The 14,997-nt window shown below is 37.0% G+C and overlaps 1 pseudogene; it reads left to right on the forward strand.

Annotated features, from left to right (window-relative positions):
- Nucleotides 1–2,781: 2,781 nt before the first annotated feature.
- LOC105981583 lies at nt 2,782–3,346 on the forward strand (annotated as a pseudogene).
- Nucleotides 3,347–14,997: the final 11,651 nt, after the last annotated feature.

Consider the following 14,997-nt stretch of genomic DNA (forward strand, 5'->3'; position numbering starts at 1 on the left):
CAGCCATCCAAGGGGACCACAAGGAGGCAGGTAAATACTTAAAGAGGAGGAGGATTATAAAGTGGTTTATTGGTGGGGCCATCTTGGCCACAGGAGAGGGAGAAGTATGGTATCTGGCCTTACCCAGGTGGTAGCTTGTAACTCTGGGGCTAGTGGTGGGAGACGCTCTGCCTGCATAGGTCAGTCTGGCCAGGGGGTAAGAGTGGCCGGCTATCCTGGAGGAGCTCCAGGGCAGGGAGGAGCTCAGGTCTAGGTGGAGCTGGAGGCTACAAGTTACCCAGGGAAATGTAATGGGACTAGCTGAAGACCTGAGGTGGAGAGAAGGCCAACAGAATAATCTCAAAGTTCTTTTTAGTACCTTCAGAAGCAATTTAGTAATAGAACATAAGCTCCATGCTTCCTATGTCAGCCAATGTGCTTCACTGTTTCGAGAGGCTTACATATGAAGCTACACATATATATATATATATGTATGTATATAGCCAGATATATATATATATATATATATACACATACACACTAGTATACATATGTACATGCACACGTGTGTATGTGTGTGTGTGTGTGTGTGTGTGTGTGTGTGTTTGAACTCAGGGCCTGGGTATTGTCCCTGAGCTTCTTTTCTTTTGTTCGAGACTGGCATGCTACTCCCTCCCTCCCTCTCCCCCCTTCTCTCTCTCTATCTATCCCTGCCCCCTCTCTCTTTCTGTCTCTCCATCCTCCTCTCCCAAAAGTGGATGGGAGTTGGTGGACTAAACTCCCTTAGAATAAATTTAAAGTATGAATTCTAAATTCTTCTCTAGTTCTCAAGAAGGTTACAAGTCCAGTCATCAGTAGCGATCACCTGTTTGAAGGTAATTCACCTGTGTGGCTGCCTTCTCCCATGTCAATTCACTTCCTAGGGGGCTTGGCACTGCAAGTGAACTACTTGTATTTTAATCCTTTTCCCAGAGCTTACCTTTGGGAAGACCAAGTCTAAGACTCTGTTCGTTACCCAGAAGTCAGTGTTACTGCTTTTAAGGTCTCAGTCCATGGTGACTTCCCAGTCATCTCTTCCCTCAGGTGACTCTAGAACAGATTCACCAATTAGAACCAGCTCTATGTTTATCTCAATTCCAAGTGTAAAATGCCACAAACACACATATATAGGAAGAATCCTTCAATTTTTTTCTAGTTATCAGAACTTGAATTAAAATGACTTGATTTCCAAGAAAGATTTCCACCACATAGTAGAGCTGTACCAAGGAGACTAGTTAGTGGAAAATAAGCTGGAGCCAGCAAGATGTCTGATGTGACTGTGAGTTAGTGTTTGTTGCAACAACAAACAATTCTGAAGCTATGGCTTTAAATTGTTATATGTTGTTATTACTACTACTATTATTATTATTGAAAATCTATGCCTTGTGTTTATTGTTCTATGGAGTGAGACTCCAGTGTCTTGTCTAGCCTTGGTTATATATCTATGGCCAGACAAATAAAAGCCACCCTTGGCTGACTGGGAGAACAGAAATGAGTGTTTCACATGACTGCCCATTGCCCAAGAAGAATACTGGTCAGTGTTTAGTGCTGGAGCAGACTATAGAAGGCTATTTATGTGACAAAGGCCATGGCCTAATGAGAAAACAGAACTGTGCAAGCAATCCTGATTCCTAAATCCAGACTTAGAAGAAAATCACCTGTGCTGCTTTCTTTTAGGTAAATAGGTCAAAAGTTCAACCTTAAAGAGAAGATTTTAAAGTGCTCTCTGCCTCCGTTGATGGGAGCTTTTGAAAAGTCACAGCACAAAAAAAGAGTGGAAGCATAAAGGAAATCATTGCAGCATTTAGTTTTTGTATTTACAAAATAGTGTAGTGTCAATCTAAAAATGCATGCTTGTGACTAAGATACTTTTTCAAGGGGACAAAGGGTACTACCTCATGACTTTATTTAATAACCCTGCCATCCTTCTTCTTGTGATTTCTCCCATTGTTCACTTTCCATGCTCGTTTTCTGGTGTCAGAAATTCCATTCTCTGGTTTGCTATTTTATTTAGTATTCTCAAGCTAGAGATAAAGTCCTCTACATAAATTGGACTGGGGAGCATTTATCAAAAAATATTCTAGTGTAGCAAATTGTGTTGTCTAGTTTTAGAATAAGTAAGGATAGAAAAGCTTGTATATTGTGAAAGGGATTGGGAAAAAGCAATAAACAAGAAACAGAAACAAACAAGCAAAACAAACAAGAGATAGGCTGCAAATATGTAGACTGGCAAGAAATAGCATCCTGCCACCCTGTGGAACTTCCTGAAATTGCATTAGCCAAGGTTGCTGCTAGGACTTCCTAAATTTAAACTGCTGAGCTGAGCAATGACATCCTTATTGGTCAAAATAAAACAAGTCGTTCTGTCTACTTGCTTGTATCGAGTTGGCCAACCCAGACATCAGCCTTATCTTAATGTCTCAGCTTCATCCAAAGATGAAGATGTTAAAAACTGGAAGAACTTTTACATTCATTTAATTCAATAAATGAGCATTTTGTTGTTTTGAGATAATGTCTTGCTATATAGTCCAGGATAACCTCAAACTCATGATCCTCCTACTCCAACCTCCTAATATCTGCTGGGATTGTAGATATTTACCACCACACTCAAATAGATAAATTTCTTAAGTACAAAGTATAGCCCCGCCTCGTCCACCGCTGCCACCTCCTCCAGCCGCTGTGGTGCTTGCTGCCTGTGTGCTCCTTCGGTGTGGACCGGGGACCTCTTTTGTGAAGCTGCGTCTGAGGAGACTGGCGCTCGCGATGGCCCACGAAAAGCCCAAGGAAGGAGTCAAGACTGAGAACAACAATCATATTAATTTGAAGGGGTGGGGCAGGATGGTTCTGTGGTGCAGTTTAAGATGAAGAAGCACACACCACTTATTAAATTAATGAAAGCCTATTGTGAACCACAGGGTTTGTCAATGAGGCAGATCAGATTCCGATTTGATGGGCAGCCAATCAATGACACAGACACACCTGCACAGTTGGAAATGGAGGATGGAGATACAATTGATGTGTTCCAGCAGCAGACAGGAGGTGTCTACTAAAAAAGGGAACCTGCTACTTTGCTCCAGAACTTTGTTCTTATAGACCGAGAATACATTCTTAATTAGAAAACTGCAATTTGGTTCCACCACATCCTGACTACTACAGTATAGTTTTCTCTATTCTTTCATTTTCCCCCTCCCCATTCCTTTATTGTACATAAAGTAACTGGTGTATGTGCACAAGCATATTGCTTTTCTTTTTCTTTTTTTTTTCTTTTAAACTAAATGGCCAATGGTATATTTTGATTGACATCAAATGGAGATGGGATGGGGAAAAATACTGGTCCTGTGAAAATATTCCCCTTCTCCATTAGTGCCATGCTCATTCAGCTTTTATCTTTATATTTCAGTAAGTTATTTTGCTCTCACTGTTTTAACAAAAAAAAGAAAAAAACAACAAAAATCCTTGCATACCTTGTTTGATTGGAGAATTTTAATGTTTTCATTTATCATTGTAAAACCAAGGACAATTTTATAACTTTTTTGTACGTAGCTGTTACATGTAGGGCAATCTGTCTTTAAGTAGGGGTAAATTACTCTTAAAAAAAAAGAATCCTAGATAGTTTTCCCTTCAAGTCAAGCATCTTGTTGTTTAAATAAACTTCTTGTTTAAAATGAAAAAAAAAGTACAAAGTATATGAAGAAGGTACACAGATCACAATTTAGTAGTTCAATGTACACATGAAAGGAACACACCAGTATTCATACTGAGAGAGAAACTTGTCAGCAGCTCAAAGCCTAACTTATGTGCCCTTCCAGACAGTACCAACTCTTCCTTTATCTAGGCTTCCAGCATTGTGAGTAGTGTTTCTGTCTTTATAAGTGGAATACTACTATTTTATTTTGAGTCTGATTTATCATATTGATTAGCAGATCTATGAGAAAGAATTATTGTTATATCTTCTTTTATACTATGTTGGGAGTGAACTATATAACTTGACAAGGGGAGTAGTCTGGAGGGAAAAAATGAGGGAGGGATGACACTATTCAAAAAGAAATGTACTCAATACCTGACCTATGTAATTGTAATTCCTCTATATGTCACCTTTACAATAAAATTTTTAAATGAATTAATTAAACAAATATATTCTTATAGATCACTTATTTTTCACTATTTTATAACATCTCACATATTAATAGATGACTATTTGTTTCTATAGTTCATAGTCATAGGGGTTATTCAAAATCTTTGATTGCCACAAATTGTCCTGCTCTGAACATTCTAGTACTTACCTTTTGGAGCACATCTATTCACATTTCTGATTTGTAAGTGGAGTCATATGTGTGCAATGTTTGGATTTTAGTTTTCCAAAGTCATGATAACAGTATATTTCTACCCACCTGGCTCAGTTTTTTGTTTTGGTGTGTGTGTGTGTGTGTGTCCCTCTAGTACTGAGTCTAGAACTGGACCTAGGCATTGTCCCTTAGCTTTGGTGTTTTACGACTTTATCCACAGCTTCACTTCCAGCTTTCTTGGGTGGTTAATTGGGTATAAGAGTCTTACCAGCTTTCATGCCCCAGCTGATTTCGGACTGATATTCTTAGATCTCAGCATCCTGAGTAGCTGGGATTACAGGTAGAAGCCACCAGCACTCAGCTCATCAACTTCTATTTTTAAAATGACTATAGTAATATAGTAATATACAGAGAGGTCCTGTGCATGTAGGATCCTCTTGTGTTAGCATCTAGCATAGTACACTTTTCAGTCAGAGTGATAGAGGACAAGACACCTGGCTGATGTCTCACACTTAATGAACTGCAAGATTATAACCGAGGCACATGTGCCTACTTTGCAGGATTTGAAGGAAAGAGTAGCATCAGTATAGAGCAGTGTTCCATAATAGTGCTTTATATTTCATCAGTGACAGCAGCAGTAGCATGAAGCTGGGGACTAGAGCCATTCTCATCTCTCTTCCACAGAATAGGAAAATGATATATAAAGAGGTGATGTGACTTTTTTCAAGGGAATCAAGTCAATAGGACAAATTCAAGATGAACTCTCATAATGATAACTTGCTTGTCAATACACGCTGCATTGCTTCCTTCCCAGCCTGGTCCCAATCCACCCTTGTGCTCCCAGCATTCTCAGTGAAATATTTGCAATGACTTCTCAGAGAATTCAAAAACTTCTCTTACCTATTTTTTCCCTTTCATCCATATCTTTAATTTTTGTAGTGATCCCCCAAACTGGTTTCTATGGGACATGTCAGATTCTTCTAGTGTTTCTGAAAAGGTCAGCAAATACATAGCCAGTTCTTCTTACAGCATCAATCATTGCTAGGGCTACCACCTGCACTTCAGGATTTCTTTGCTTTTTGTGCAAGTATAAAGTATGAACTCAGGCCTGGGCATTGTTCCTTGGCTTTTTGGCTCAAGGCTGATTCTTGACCTCTTGAACCACGCCTCTACTTCCATCTTTTGGTTGGTTAATTTGGAGATACAGTCCCAGAGACTTTCATGCCTGCCCCTGGGCTGGCTTCAAACGATGATCTTCAGATCTCAGACCCCTTAGTAGCAAGGATTATAGGTATGAACCACCAGTGACCAGTAACCTCATGCTTTTAAAATCAAGTACAAATAGAGTGCTTAAAGGACTGCAGCCTGAACCACCTGATCTTCTCTAAAAGAGTATTTGTGTATAAAAGGAAAGTTATATCTCACTTGTTGACTCCAACCTGATCCAAGGAAAAGTTCTTCCTTGTTAGACTGAAGGTCATGCTTTCCTCAGAGATAGCAAATCTCAAAGCATGAGAGTTTAACGAATGGTTAAATCCATATTAAGTTTAATTACAAATAGATGAGTCTGTAATACTTGAGCCATGCCCCAATGATTTATGGAATATTGCTGTTTAAATCCAGAGCAGGAGAAGAGGCTCAGTAATCACAAGGACAACCTAAGCACAAAAGCCTTTGCTAAGCATTAGTCAGGCAGTTAAGATTAACATGAGCTAGCACAATCCTCTATTAGTTACTCATCAGCAAACACAGAAAAATGAGAGCTGGATTATAGCTCTTTGGTGTATTTTTATAAATGAGTAAATGGAAGAGCTCAGAGACTGAGCAACGACCCAGGGTCACACAACCAGCTAAATACTGCGCTGTTGGATATTAAGTCTTTCCAGACTTTTTCCCCCCACTTTTGTACCGGTTTTGAGGCTTGAACTCAAGACCTGGGCAATTTACCTTGTTTTGTTTTGTTTTTTGTTTTTCCTTAAAGAAGACACCTAATCGCTTCCAGTTCCATTTCCAGCTTTTTTAGTGGCAGATAAACAATCTTATAGAGTTTCCAGACCAGGCTGACTTCTGAAATCTTCAGATCTCAGCCTTCTGAGTAGCTAAGATTGCAGATATGAACTGGGATGCCCAGATAGTCCTTCTGGTCTTCATCCATTATATTAATTCCCATGTGTGAAAAGACAACTTTTTTGTGAAGACAGTAGTTCAATGACTTCAAACTTTGTTGGAAGGAATAACACTGATCAAGATGCATTGTACTTACAAATTGTCAAGTTGAGTTGAAACCCCTTTGTACAACTATTTACAGATAACAACAATTAAATTTATTAAACAAAACCTCACAAAATTATAGGCAGCTTGTTAAAGCACAAACTGCTGTGCTCTCTCATAAAGAATTTCTGACCTAGTAGGCCTAAGATAGAGACTCTGAGGTTTTGTATTTCTACCAAATTTCTAGGAGCTGCTGATGTTGGTAGTCTACGGAACATATTTCGAGAATGATTTCACTGACAGAAAAGATCTCAAATGATATACATGCAAGGAATGATACACATGGAGGAATATTATTGCTAAAAGCACAGAGCTTAACCCGCAGGCCTACGAAGATAATAATTGTAAAGTAGAATGTCAAGGGATTAGGTCCCAAAACAAGGCTTCCAGGAAGACATTGGATGTGTAAAAGATTACACAAAGAAATACAGGCAGTAAATATATGACTCTATGTCAGAAATTTTGAGATTACAAAGTACCAGCTTTCAGAATCTCAGCTCTTGCTCTTCAAATGTCTTCGGTTTTACTTGTTGATTGACAGTTGGGTGAGAATTTGTCATGGTAGGGAAATGAAATACCAGAACAAAGTCATAAAATTGAAATAAGCTCCCTACTTTGTTGTTGTTCTCAAATACTTATAATTGAATGTTCATCATACGTATGCATCTGATACAGGATTAGGTAGAACTCAACTCTAGAAATGCTCTAAAACCATACTCTTCTCCCCAACATTTTCAGTTACACTTTGAAGTGTGTGCCATGTCACATTTTTGGAGTCTTATAAAAAGTGTACTATCATTATAGCAAGTTTGAATGATTAGGGGAAATTGGATACCGGCAGTACAATAACTGTACTATTTTTATAACTCATCTGTAAATGTAAATGATCTCACAAAGTTTGAGTATTGAATTAATGAAGAAAGAACTTGAGAGGTGGAAAGTTTTTTAATAGCCTATATAAGACAAATATTTATTCTTTAAAAATAATTCTTTTTATTTTTGTACTCTTCTCTGGGAACAGCCAAAATTCATCCAGAAACAAGTTGTGACAGAGAGATGCTATGTGTTTACTGAAACTTTTTCATCTTCCATCTTAACTCAATCTAAGGATATGCTTCACAAGCTCACTTGATGTTAGTTGTGGTCATGTGACTGGATCTTACAATGAGGTAATCAGCAGTAATGAATATGCCTTGACCATGAAAACCACTCACAATCTTCTTTTTCTCTTTCCTATTTACAAAATGAATATACTTCATCTGAAAATCCAAAATCTAAACTGCAAAATTAGAATCTTTTGAATGCCAATGGAAAATTTCACACCACTAACATTTATTTTATACATAAAAATTGTAAAAAATACTATAGGAAGTTATCTTCAAGCTATGTGCGGTAAAAGCAAAAGACAAATTTTATGTTTATACCTCCATCTTATCTCAAAGATTTCTAACTAACTATATATATAGGAATATTTATATATTATATAAATATTTATATATATTTGGAATATTGCCAATATTCCAAAATCCCTACCACCAACAACAAAAGTTCAGAATTCAAAGCACTTCTGGTCCCAAGCATTTCAGACAAGGAACAATTGACCACTATAACAGCCTAGAAGAGAGATAAGAACAACACAGAAAGAAACAAAGTCTTGAATGAAAAGTTTCTTTGGGGGTTAAATTGCTAAAATTTGGGCAATTTACCAAACTAATGAAAAAGTCCTCATGCTAGTTTGTGGCTTCTAAGGGGGCAGTATTGTTTTTAATTAAGCATAACTTGAATTTTAAAGACATCCCAAAGGAAGTATTTCCAATATAAATTTTCATTGAAGGTGTTTCGGTATTTGAATTTTAAAGATTTTTTTTTTTAGTTCATATATAATTTAAAGACTGTAAGCATCATGAGAACAAAGGCTAAGACTTGTTCTCTACTATGTAGGCTGAATTTAATACATTGCCATGTAAATTTTTTGGAAGTACAAGGTTTGATTTCAAGGTCTTTTTTAAAAAAAATATTGTAAAGATTGTCTACAGAGGGGTTACAGTCACATAAGTCAGATAATGAGTACATTTCTTTTTGAACGCGTCACTTCTTGTTTTCTCTGAGTTTTCTTCTTCTGGACCCCTGTACCTCCCCACGTTGTATAGTTCATTTCCAGCATAGTGTCTAGTAGATATCATTGTTGAATTCGTTCACCCTTTGTCCCACCATTTCTGTGCTTCCTTCCCCTCCCCAAATCAGATAAACTCACATACAAGACATTGGGTACAGAAATCAAAAACAGTGATAAAAGGAGAAAAAAAACAGAGAAAAAACAGAACCACTAACAGTACAATAAAATAAAACCCTTTTGTATCCATTTCTTGGAGTTCATTTCGATAAACATCATTTTATATGGTCAGTTGTATTTGAGTAATAAAAATAAGAGCATGTATTTGTCTTAATTGAATATAAAATCTTAAGTCTCTAAACAAATAGCCAACAGACAAATAAATGTGGTTACTGTGCAATTGGTATGGGGCTGGAACATGTTGAAATGTTATATTATTTCACTGAACAAACACTATAATTATCTAGTGAAGATTTAATAAAATAAAATTTTAAAGGAAAAAAACAGCGCCAGTACACCAATATAGTTTAATGAATCAAGAAAGTATGGAAATAACTGATTACTTCATGCAGAGTAACACATTTTTCATTAATGTTTGGGGAAAAAATATCAGTAAGTCTGTTACTCTTATAATTACAATACATTATTCGATATAATCAAGTGTCTTTTAATTAATTGTGTGAAACTTGCACAGAGCTTTGTCTCACTGTATTTATTTTCATCTGAGATCAAAATATTTGACTGGAAAAGCATTCAGTGACATCAGTAACTCTTGGGTTAGGTTGTTAATATGTGGAAACAAGGACTATCCTTTATATTACAGAAAAATTTGAAATAATGATCGAGCTTGGATTACAGAGTATATATTTAGCATCCATGAGTCCCTAGGTTCAATTCTTAGCATTAATTAATTAAAATATTAATAATTGCAGGTGGTCGCTGGCTCATGCTTGCAATCCTAGATACTCAGGAGGCTGAGATTTGAGAGTCCGGTTCAAAGCTAGCTCAGGCAGGAAAGTCTATGAGGCTCTTATCTCCAATTGAAGACCAAACATCCAAAGGTATAGAAGTGGCTCAAGTGAAAAGTGCAAGCCTTGAGCAAAGAGCAAACAAACAAAAAAAACCATGACAACACTCAGGCTCTGAGCACAAGTCCTAAGACTGAAATTAAAAAGAAATAAATAAATATTGACATATAATAGCATAGGAGGAAAGCCTAATTCTTGTTTAACTGAACTTACATTTATTAAAATAAAGAAATATGCATAAAATATTAGCATCAGATGTTAAAGTAAATTATATTTTATGCTATTACAAATCCAGCTATCACAGGATCCATATGCACTTTCATTTGTTAGTGGCCAATAGCTTATTCTAAAAGAAATTTTAAAAATCTGTGCGGCATCCTGTGTGATATATTGACATACAGTTTTACTGTGTGCATGACTTCCCAAGAGCTGTTAAGATTAATTCCTGAACTCTACCCTTCAGCTTGCAACTGCCAAGAAGAAAAGCAAAGAAAATAGATGCTACAAATGTGGATTATAACTAAGGAACTAAGAATATCTCCATATTAATAAAGTCTTTTAATTAGCCATTGACTGAATAAAATAACATGGCATGGAAGGAATGAACACACATAAAGTGATTTCATTCTAGAGCTGACATAAAATAAGGGTAAAATAAATAATTTGGTAGCAGGATAATTACAGCTTTATTAATTTATGTTGTGAATTGACTGCTACATAATAAGCTGTAGAATAAAGGTCATTAGTGATTTGTCTTCTATAGTTCCATTTTGTCTTTTCTCAATTCCATTCAAGTGGTCTCTGTTTTTCTGCCTATGTTGAAATTTTTGCTTTAGAGTCTAATAATAATAATAATAATAATCTATTTTGGGAAATCTCTTCTTGTTTTGTTTTAAAAACTAAACGTCAATGGGACTATATAAGGTACTTCTGCAAAGTAGAACAGTATTTCATTTGGAGAGTAGACAGATAAGTGCTTATCAGAGTGGAGACACACAGGTCAGTGGAAGGAATAGAAGAGAATCACAAATCCGTGAACAGAAAAGAAGCTCTCTTGAGCATGGGAAGGAAATTGAAATTCTTAGGTCCTGAAAGAAGTAGTAACCCTTGATCTCCTCCCCTAGAGCATGTAAAACAATCCTCGGGGCTCATAAAGGAATTATGGTGTGGCATTTCTAGGAGTGTGGACAGAGTAGTGATAACATTCCACATTGTGTGAGGAGTTGTGTCTCAAGGTGCCCTGAAATTTGCATAGCTGTGAGGCCTCAGAACCAGGTTATCTTGAAGGTTTAAAATATTCTGATTACTGATATAAAATGACGTAGATTAACATATCTTCTGGGTTTCTATTCTGCTTGAGAGCTCCTGTCTAATTCAAGGCATGGACACACATCGAGTGTCATGAGGGAGGGGCCAGGGGCAGAGCAAATGAGTTAGGGTTAAGAGGGAGTCATGAGATAAATCCTCATAATGAATACGCTGCACTTTCCAGACTTAAACGTTAGATTTAATGTGATTGGGGGAAAAAAGGCGTAGAGAAATATGACATTTCTATTTTATAGATAGTAGTCGCAAATTCATACCTCCCACACATTTGTAAGATTATCTGTGCTTCATGGTAGGTTAACCAATAGTTCATTTTACATACATTGAATACTGGTTTTGAACTCAGAGGCAGTTCTTAAATCAAAAAATATATGTGTGAATGGAATTTTTTTCCAGAAATGAATTGATGGCAAAGCTCTTTTCAGTCACCAGTGCCATCTCTAAATTAAACTACTTTTAGTATAATTCAGCTGTGCAAAAGAAGAAAAACATGGAAACATATTGTGATCTTAAATACATACTGTTGGTACAGTCAAAGAATAATATTATTTTTTTTCTTTGCAAGTGATTTGTAGTCAAGGATGTATATGAAATAATGAGTTTTTATTTAGTCAACAGCGGAGAAGAAACTTGGAAATAACATACTTTTATTATCTCTAGTTAAGCTCACCTATCTCTATTTTGCATTCATTTAATTCCCAACCACACACAATGTATTGGTGTTTATCTGCCTGGCATTAGTTCCTGTGCCTCTGTAGTTCCTTCTAGTAGAGTAAATTGAGTACTCTTCCCTAAATCATTGATATTGAACTTGGCTAAAGGAAGTACTTTTGCCAATGGAATGTTAACAGATATTCAGAAGTAAATGGCTGTTCTCTTTCTTTCTAAACACTTTGTGATCTCTGCCACTTGGCTGTCCTAAATCACTGACTTGCAATCCACCTTCAAATAGTTTATTGATTGAAACAGAATCAATTCGCCCAAAGCATGGATCAAATGAGTAAGGCGACAAGGTTATGGTCTGAGACTCACAGAGTTAACAAAGCCTACATGAGAATGATTGACAGAAAGGAGTGACCTGAGGTTGACTGGAAGAAATATACTTCCTTTCATATGGGAGTGATTACCTTCTGGGTGGGGGAGCATCATTCCAAGTCATCATGTCCAAAGAGTCCTAATGAATTCAGTTCCACTGGGCAACGCTTATTAAGAAGATGAGAAATAAGCGTGTGACTTCTAGTCAGAACAATCTTTATCCTCAGATGATGTGTCTGTATCGTGCTATAATTTCATCTGGTTGATGTAAAGGATGATAAAAATAGTCTACCCTAGGGAAAGGAGTTCCAGGCACTAGACTAGTGATTTGTAATACCCAAGCTAACTGTGGTTCTGGGATGTGATTTAGAAGGTAAAGGGGGATTTTGTGCCTTGTTGTACTGTTAATACCTTGAACAATTTCTGGTACATTCAAGCACAAAATAAATCTTTGTTGAATCATGAAGATGAGAATTTAGTTCTGTTTAATAGTTTGTTTTTATTTTTGTGCTAGTACTAGGGTTTAAGCTCAGGTCTTGGGTGCTGTCCCTTAGCTTTCTTTGCTCAAGGCTGGCTCTCTTCCACTTCAACTACATCTCTATTTCTGTCTGTTGTGCTGTTTAAAAGAAGTAAGGATCTCATAGATTTTTTTCTGCTTAGGCTGGCTTTGAACTGCAATCCTCATATCATAACTTCCCATATAACTAGAATTACAATCATGAGCCATTGGTGCCAATCTAAGATTTACAAGTTCATGGGACAGTACATGAAAATTTTTCTGACAGTTCCCAAGTCCTTATTGGCAAGAGGGGAAGGGCTATGTGTAATTATAAATCAAGGATCCTCACTTACATTCAGAGACTACTACTGATGCTTAGCATGACCTGCAAACTACCAAAAGAAAAAAAATTCTGGTCCTGGCATTGTGTGGTTTCCATTTCAAACAAGCTTTCTAGTGAGATCTACTAAAAAGTTAGACTTCCTTCATCTTTGGGAAAATTGAAATTATGATTAGAAGGTTATTGCTGCTGTTAACAAGACCAATTCTATTCAAAGTGAAGTTGCACTTTGAAGATGCCAGCAGCATCACCAAATTCTGTACTGGAAACGTAGGTTTTCAAGACCTGCCTCAAATGAAATTAGTTTCTGGTGGTGAGGATCAGAAATATTTTAAATTTCAGCCTTCTTGCTAATTCTCATGTGTGCTTACCTGTGAGAAGCAGAGAGTTGAAAGACAAGAGGTCTCGTTGATGCCACAAGTATCAGAGGTTCTTCTGACTTTCCTCTGCTGTTGACCTATTGTACAACCTGAGGTTGATCATCTACAACACAACATGGTTGAATTTTTGACTAAGAAACAAAGGGAAGTTGACACCTATGTGAACACATTATGAACCTGTTCTTCCTCTGTGCTATATAGTCCCCTTCTTTCCATAAACAGTACTTGAATTGTCCAATGTTAGCTATATTTCTCATTGTTGAGACTTAAGTACTTGACAAAAATAGCCTAAAGGAGAAGAGATTTATTTAGGCTTATGGTTTCAGCTAGGTCGAGGCATCATAGTGGATATACTGTGATGAAGCAGACATCTTGGCTGCGGCACACTACAGCATGGCAAACAGGAAGCAGAGAAAAGAACAGTATAGGAAGGAGCCCAAGAAAGATACAACATCCAAGAACACACCTACAATGGTCTACTTCCTCCAATCAGATAGGCACTGCTTCTTACCTTTCACCACCTCCCAATAAGTTTTCTGCATGATAAATCTATCAAAGTATTAACCACTGATTAAGACAGAGCCCTTAAGAGCTAATAAACTCAGGAAACAACAATATAGACACTCCCAAAAGTATACTTTTCTAATCTAAGTATTTCAGAATACAATTAAGTTGCTAATCAAGAATAAGTATTAGCCAGGTACCAGTTCCTCAAGCCTGTAATCCTAGCTGCTCAGGAGGCTGAGATCTGAGGATTGCAGTTCAAATCTAGCCCAGGCAGGAAAGTCTGTGAGACTCTCATCTCCAATTAACCACCAGAAAACTGGAAATGGTGCTGTGGTTCAAGTGGTAGAGTACTCACCTTGAGCTGAAGAGCTCAGGGACATGGCCCAGGCCCAGAGTTCAAGCCCCATGACCGACAAAAATAAAAATGAAAATAGAATAAGCATTATCTGCTATAAGGAAATATAGTAACATTCCACAAAGTTTTAAAAATATCAGTGCAGAACACCAACCAGGAGTTCAGATGTCAACATCCATGCTGCCCTTTACAAACCAGGATACCCTGGTTAAATTAATCCTTCTAGCATCAGTGTATATACCTATCAAAAAAACATTTAAGCAGTAGTTAGCTCATAGTACTGTTGCAAGGGTTGGAAAGGGAATAATAATACATATAGTACCATATTCTTTCTACACTAAATGTCTTCAATAGGTATTAGTTGCTATGATGATGAATAATGAGGCAACAACTATCAATGTGTATTTGCTCAAGATATTTTAAAGTTATAGATCTGGATGAATTTATGGTAATTTTTTTAACTCTTGGCCTGGGCATTGTCCCTCAGTTCTTCAGCTCAAGGCTAGCTACCACTTGAGCCACAGTGCCACATATGCTTTCTGGTGGTTAATTGGAGATAAGAGTCTCACAGACGTTCCTGCCTGGGCTGACTTTGAACCACAATCCTCGGATCTCAGCCTCCTGAGTAGCTAGGATTACAGGTATGAGCCACTGGCACCCGGCAGCAGAATAATTTTTAACAGGAATATCATAGGTATTTATCACCTTATAATTCTTATACAAATTCCATATCTTTTCATCCTAAAAACAGAATATTGTATTACCAGAATAGTTTAAATGTATGTCTCTTGATTTCCTATATAGGTACCCCACATTTGTGAACAGACACTTATGTCTGA

The sequence above is a fragment of the Dipodomys ordii genome, unplaced genomic scaffold (assembly GCF_000151885.1).
Source record: "Dipodomys ordii isolate 6190 unplaced genomic scaffold, Dord_2.0 Scaffold13, whole genome shotgun sequence".
NCBI lineage: Eukaryota > Metazoa > Chordata > Mammalia > Rodentia > Heteromyidae > Dipodomys > Dipodomys ordii.